This window comes from Miscanthus floridulus, chromosome 6, assembly GCF_019320115.1.
Source record: "Miscanthus floridulus cultivar M001 chromosome 6, ASM1932011v1, whole genome shotgun sequence".
In the NCBI taxonomy this organism is placed as follows: Eukaryota; Viridiplantae; Streptophyta; class Magnoliopsida; order Poales; family Poaceae; genus Miscanthus; species Miscanthus floridulus.
Genome location: NC_089585.1, coordinates 19,419,784 through 19,426,773, shown reverse-complemented (window position 1 = coordinate 19,426,773; position 6,990 = coordinate 19,419,784).

Genomic DNA, 6,990 nt, shown 5'->3' with positions numbered 1-6,990 from the left:
CTACCCCAAATATGCATTTGAATCCAAGATCACACAATTGAGCCACGGATAGCAAATTGAAGTTCAAGCTCTCTACTAGCAACACATTGGATATGCTCATGTCATTGGATATTACAATCTTACCAAGCCCTTTGACCTTGTCTTTGCCATTGTCACCAAATGTGATACTATCATAACCATCATTGCCATTGGTGTTGATTGAGTTGAACATTCTTGCATCACCGGTCATGTGTTGAGTGCACCCACTATCAAGAACCCAATGCCTTACACCGGCTTTGTAATTGACCTACAAAAGAAGATCAATTCTTTTTAGGTACCCAAACTTGCTTGGGTCCTTGAAGGTTAGTTACTAAGCTCTTTGGTACCCAAATTACTTTCTTCTTTGAGCCCATCCATGGTTTACCAATGAACTTAGCCTTCACACCATTTATACCCTTAGTAAGCATATAGCATGAATTAAGCTTTATGAAGGATACATTAGCATTTTTGCTCTTATTGTTGCATTCTTGCTCTTTATGACCCACTTGCTTACAGCTAGTGTAAAACCAACTATTGTTCTTTACAAAACTAGTCTTGTGAGGAGCAAAGGCCGCCTTGCCTTTCTTGGGGGTATAGCCTAATCCCTCTTTGTAGAGAGAAGCTCTTTGGCTACCCAAGCACATAAGCAAGCGGTCCTCACCACCATAAGCCTTAGCTAAGGTGTGAGTGAGCTTGTTGACCTCCTTCTTGAGGTTATCATTCTCAACCACTAGTGAGGCATCACAAGTGAGACCATCACTACTAGATGAGGTTGAAGTGGAAGTGCTACAAGAAGGGTTAGTAGGAGTAACAATGATAGGCATAGATAGTGATTCATCAATTATATCACAAGTTAAACCTACATTGCAAGTTTCAACATGCTTCTTTTTATTTTGCTCATCAAGCAAAGAGGAATGAGCCTTTTCAAGCTTTTTGTGAGCTTTGCCAAGCTTCTCATTGGCTTCCTCTAGCCTCTCATGAGATGCATTGAGCTCATCAAAGGCTTGCTTAAGGGCTTTTAGTTCCTTACACAAGCTTTTGTATTCTCTTCTCTTGATGTCAAAGTGTTCTCTAGCATCCTCTAGTATGTCAAATAATTCATCTTTGGTGGGTTCATCATCATCACTATCACTATCATGGTTATTTTCATTTTCATTTTCCCATCATGTTCTTCATCGCTTTCATTATCACTAGTTTGTACCTTAGTGGCCTTAGCCATGAAGCATGATGAAGATTCGAAGAGAGAAGGCTTCTCATTGATTGCAATGCTTGCAAGAACCTTCTTCTTGGTGGTCTTGTTATCATCATCATCATCACTTGAGGAAGCATCACTATCCCAAGTGACTACATATGAACCACCCTTCTTCTTGAATGCCATCTTGTCCTTCTTCTCTTTCTTTTCCTTTTTGTCCTTCTTCTTGTTCTTCTTGTTGTCATCATCATTGTCGCTATTGTATGGGCATTGAGCAACAAGATGATCTTTGCTTCCACACTTGAAGCACCTTCTTGACTCTTTGTTCTTGGATGAAGACGTCTTTCTTCTACTACAGTATCCCTTCTTCACCATGAACTTGCCAAATCTCTTGACAAATAGAGCCCTCTTCTCATCATCATCATCATCCCAAGATTCATCTTCTTCACTTGATGTTTCTTGCTTAGCTTTGCCCTTGGATGATGTGGCCAACAAAAGAAAGGTCATCGCGACAAGACCTAGATACTAGCACAAAGCAACTAGCCTACTCCTCGGGGCCATCGTCGGGATCGAAGACGTCACCATCGCCCCCAGGTGAAACTGCAGGCTCGTCCTCATTGTCGTTGTCAACGTCCATACCAGCGACGTTCGATGGAGCATATGGGCCAACCCCATTGTAGAGCGCGTGAAACTCCTCATGCAAGTAGCCGTTGTATTCCTCTAGCTCATCGACCCTCTGTAGCAGAAGGTTTCTTGCGTTCCAGGCTTCATTCCTTTCTTGAACCAACTGTCCAATCATGCGGTCTGCATTGTTGTTGGCTTGAGTCAACGTATGCACTCGCTGCATAGCTCTATCACCTCTCTCAACCGCTTGGTCTCGCTGTAAGTTCATATCAGCCAACTGCTCCTGCAAGCTAGCTATAGCTCGTGCCTGTCTCTTCTTCTGCTTCTTCCCTTTAAGCTTATCCTCACTACGCAAGCCAGTCAAAGTCCAGTAGGTACTCTCGAGACCCTCATACGCTCTGATGGCGATGAACATAGCACTCGTTGCCTGGTTGTCGCTAGCCTGTCCCTCAGCTGGACCTCTGACCAATGCACTTCCCGGAGGCTGAACCCAAATGGCATCACGAGGATCATCCCTAGGAAAAGTACCAGCTAGAGCTGCGGCAAGCTCACTGGGAAATCTGCTCATAATGTCCCTGATGACACGGAAGGCTGCTCCCTCTGCACCCTCAGCTGGAGTGCGACCCTCAAACTCCAATTGCCAACCATCCCAATCTAGAGCATCACCGAGAGCAGGAACCGTGATCTCCACCACTGCAAGTCCATCATCTGCTAACTGGCTTTCATTCCACGAGTACACCGGCTCTTGACCCTCTGGGTACCCCACATCATGGAGCACTCTCCAAAGCAAAGTTGGCATGCCAAACTCGCTCAAGAAGGTGTGCGTGGTGCGGTGCTCCCTTAGGGCCAACGGACGTCGAGGTGCTCTTCCTCCGATGGACTTACGGGCGGTCTGCTTCGTGTGGGCCATCTGTAGCAAAAGTTCTCTTATTACTTCGGGGAAACATATTTTAGGTGATACACTTTTATCAAAATGAGATAATCAATTTATAAGGGGAGGTATGCACGAGATGAATGAGATGCCCAAGTAACATGATGTATGTACGGTTCGTACGTTCTCACAAACTTAGGAAATAATAATTTCTAACGACGAATTCGGTGGCATAACAACGATCTCTCAAATACATAGTTAATACGTTCTACACGATAGCGTTGTTATGTACCTGCAGAAGATCCATTTTAGCCCAATTCCCAATGAATGCATAAAAGCAGTAAAGTTTTATCTACACGCTCTACACGAATCCCCAGATACGTGTACAACGGTAGTAACTACCCGAACCATCGTCCTATTGATGGCATCGCCTCCACCGACGGAAGACCCTTACATGGGACACCTTTGTAAAACATGCGTAGAACATGTAATTACTCCAGCATCATATAAGCATTCACCCTAGATCGGCAGTGTATCCGATCATGCTCTCATAACTCACACTTACCGAGGCATAGAGGCAAATGATCCATTCAATACCACTCAAACAAGTGGCACTCATACAATAGCACGCCGTATGAGCGACGAAAGAGAAATATGATGCAAGAACCCCAGTCAGTACTTAATTAAGCCACCTAAAGTCCTTAACTGGGCATAAAGGATATGATCACTGGCACACTTTATAGTTTTAAAATCACGTTTTCCAAATGCCTTTTTGTTTTAAATACACTTGTGAAGAGTAACACGCTAAACCATGCTCTGATACCAGCTGTGACAGAACCGACCAATTATACGAAATTAAGTAAGAAAAATCATCCACCAGAGCAGACGATTGACAAACTTAAGCCTGTATAACCCGCTAGTCCGTGAAATCACGAAGGATTTCAAACCAACTCGTGTCCCAGCCATGATCGTAGTAAGTTTAGCGGTCATCATCACATATTACATAAAAGTTTGCGGTCTCAGATACATCAGAGTTTAAACATAGTTATTACAAACCAGTTCGAATAAAAGTAGCGGAAGTCATTTGTTCAAACCACACACACACTCACGCGGAGTTTAAATACAGTGCCAGCGGATGATCATCTCCAACAAAAGCATTAGATGAGATGTAAGGAATGACCATGCCCATGGTCCTAAGCATCACCCATCGCAGGATAAAGGCAGTTGATACAGTAGCCGTAATACATCTGCCCATCTGCAACAAGTGGGAATAAAACCCTGAGTACGAGAAGGTACTCAGCCAGACTTACCCGACATGACCGAAAATAAATGACACCAAGGATTATGAAGGGCTTTATAGTAGGGTAGCTGACTCATTTGCAAAAAGAAGCATTTTAGCATTTCAAGAACCTTTCTAGAAGCGTTATTGCCAAGTTAATTATTATTAACCTGTCAACTAGGTTTGCACCTATTCTAGAGTAAACATGTGATTAAGCAGATAATGATAACCAATGATCATTAAACAATTTCCATACTGTCATATTCACTATAACTGTCCAAGTGTTCCATAACATTTACTACGATGAAGTAACTCAAGTCAAGTGCTCACTATCCAGGAGCGATGGCGATTCGAATTGATTCCTAACCAGCTGGTGATTTATTCCTTACACAAACCTCACTCACCCGCTAAAGTGAGATATTGATCACCGAGTCAACTTTCCAGGAATCTCGAGTTTGCTAGGAACCACATGTACCCGGGGGCCGACCGACTGCACTTTGGTCTTATCATCCCGCCCCCGTGTCCTACCACACCTGCTCCGGTACAGTGCGTTGCGGGCAATCTACTCGGCCCGAAAAATCTCCCAGCTTCGCGGTCGGAAGGTACTTTATCCGGCCAGCTAAATGTAAGGCATGCGTTCAACATGACTCGAGGCCCAACAACGGTCGGTCCTTAATCGACACAGACGGAAACACTACAGTCCAAAACTCTGCAAGTCTCCATCCGGTCTTAACTTCATTTAACACTTAGTTATACCATGACTTCATAGTCATCCAAGCAGATCCAGGTAACCACCTATAGCTCACAGGTGACAGGAAATCACCCGACTTCTACCGGTCTAAGTCAGCTAAGCGTTGACTCGACTGCGGATACCAGGGTAACAAGGATATAGTATAACAAAGGTAAGCAAGGTATAATGCAGCAACGGTTGCAAACAACTCCTGAACGTAATGCATCAATTTAAAGTAAAGTATTTAATTAAATAATTGCAAACCGGGAGAAAATGCTCCGGGGCTTGCCTCTCTCGAAGGAGCTCGGACGGTGATCGGGGCACTCCGGAAGTTCCTCAACGTCCTCCTCGTCGACTTCTGGCACTTCCTGCTGCTGCACCTCGAGCTGCTCCTCGGGCTCCTCGGGTATGATGACTGGGTTCTCGGTTTGCGATCCTGTATGATGCAATGCGCGTAAGTGATTATGCAAACGGTGCATCGAAGGAGATGAATGTAATGGATATGTTGAAATGCAAGGTAGTCAACATCATCCAAGAACTATACTACAAGCACATGTCATCTACTGCATTCTCTTCTACTACTAATATGTTAAGTTAACATACCTTATGAAATGCTTCAAAGATACACCAAAGCTTTACTAATTTCCTAATCACACTTAAAGCAACACTTGCTTAAACTCTAATTAATAATAGGTTTGAATAGCAACATATATTTTTGATGTTCCTAAAAATATGAGAAAATTACAGTAGCATACTACTACCCTAAATAGACTACCATAAAAATTTCATGGCATTTGGATAAGTAAACTATCCTACACAAAAATGACAAGCTATAGCATAAAAATGAGCATGAAATTACTTTGTACTATGAAAAGTGTCAAACAACAGAATTAGTATTTTTCCTAGGTTCTTAATAGCATATAATGACTGTACAAAAATTATCACATGCATGTTTTATACAAAGTTTGCTCTCTAACAAAAATAACAGAATTCAGCCATTAAAGGTACTTGAACTACACCTCAAAATTTTCCCACAACACATGCATGAAACATATTTTTCCTAAGAAGTACATGACACTAGAAGATTAACAAACTTAGAATCATATTTTTCTGAATCCTATAGATTTTTCTACATATTTTTCAAGTTATCAGCAATATTCATGATTAAATAAAGTTCCACAGAAAAGTATTTCAAAAATGGCATGCAATAATTTTCCCTAGTAGATCTGATGATAAGGAACCTAGCAAAATTTGTTTCAACAAATTTGGAGCAAGTTTGACCATCCAAATATTTTTCAAACCATTTCAGATTTCAAATAATAAAGAATAATGAAAATCAATTCACTTAAGCGTTACTGGGCCGGCCCGAAGGGAACAGTTGGCCCACGGCCATCACCGGCCTTTGCGGCCCGAGCGCGAGGGAGAGGGAGACGGCCCAACAGGGCGTCAGCCCCCGGCCTGGCTCGGCCTGGCCAGCCGAGGCATGGTGACACGCCGGGGCGCGCGCGCTGGCGCGACGGCGTGGCTCGGCCAGCGGCCGGCGGCCGTCTCCGGCAATGGCAGCGCAAGCCAGCGAGTGCAATAGGTGTGCGAGGCTATGGCGCAAGCGAGAAGGCAGTTAAGCACGGCTGAGAAGGGGAGAAAGAGGGCGCTCCACGGCGGCCGAGCACGGCGGCGCCATGGACGTCGGTGGCGAGGCGCGGGGAAGCTCACCCAGGGCTTGGAAGGCGGCGCAAGCGCGAGCGTGAGCCGAAGGAAGGCGAGGCACGGCTGTGGGCGCGAGCAATCGGAAAATGACGCGGCGGTGCGAGAGCTTGGCGTCGGCGGAGCGGCGGGCGCGGCGAGGGCGGAGCTCGAGCTCTCGGCTCTGGAGGGAAGAAGAAGAAGCGTGGGGGCGAGTGAGCGAGTGCGTGGGCATCAACAGGTGAAGGCGGGCGCGTGGGCATGGTGTCAGGCCGCGGCTGCCGCGCGGCGGTTGACGCCGGCATGCGGTCGCCACGCGGCGGACGCTTTCTGCCGCGGTCGTGGCGTGGCGCGGCGAGCAGCAGGGGGACGGCGCGGCGCGCGGGGCTGGGCTGGGCCGAGGCGCGATGGGCTGGCGCGCGGCTGCGGGCGGCTTGCTGGCGCGCTGGGCCGGCTTCGGCAGGCGGGCCAGAAGCGAGGCGGCGGCCCGCGAAGGAGGAAAAACATTTTTCAAATAATTTTTTCAAGGAATTTAAATGCCATCTTTCAAATATTATTTTGAGCAAGAAAATGACCTCTTATGAAAATGTACC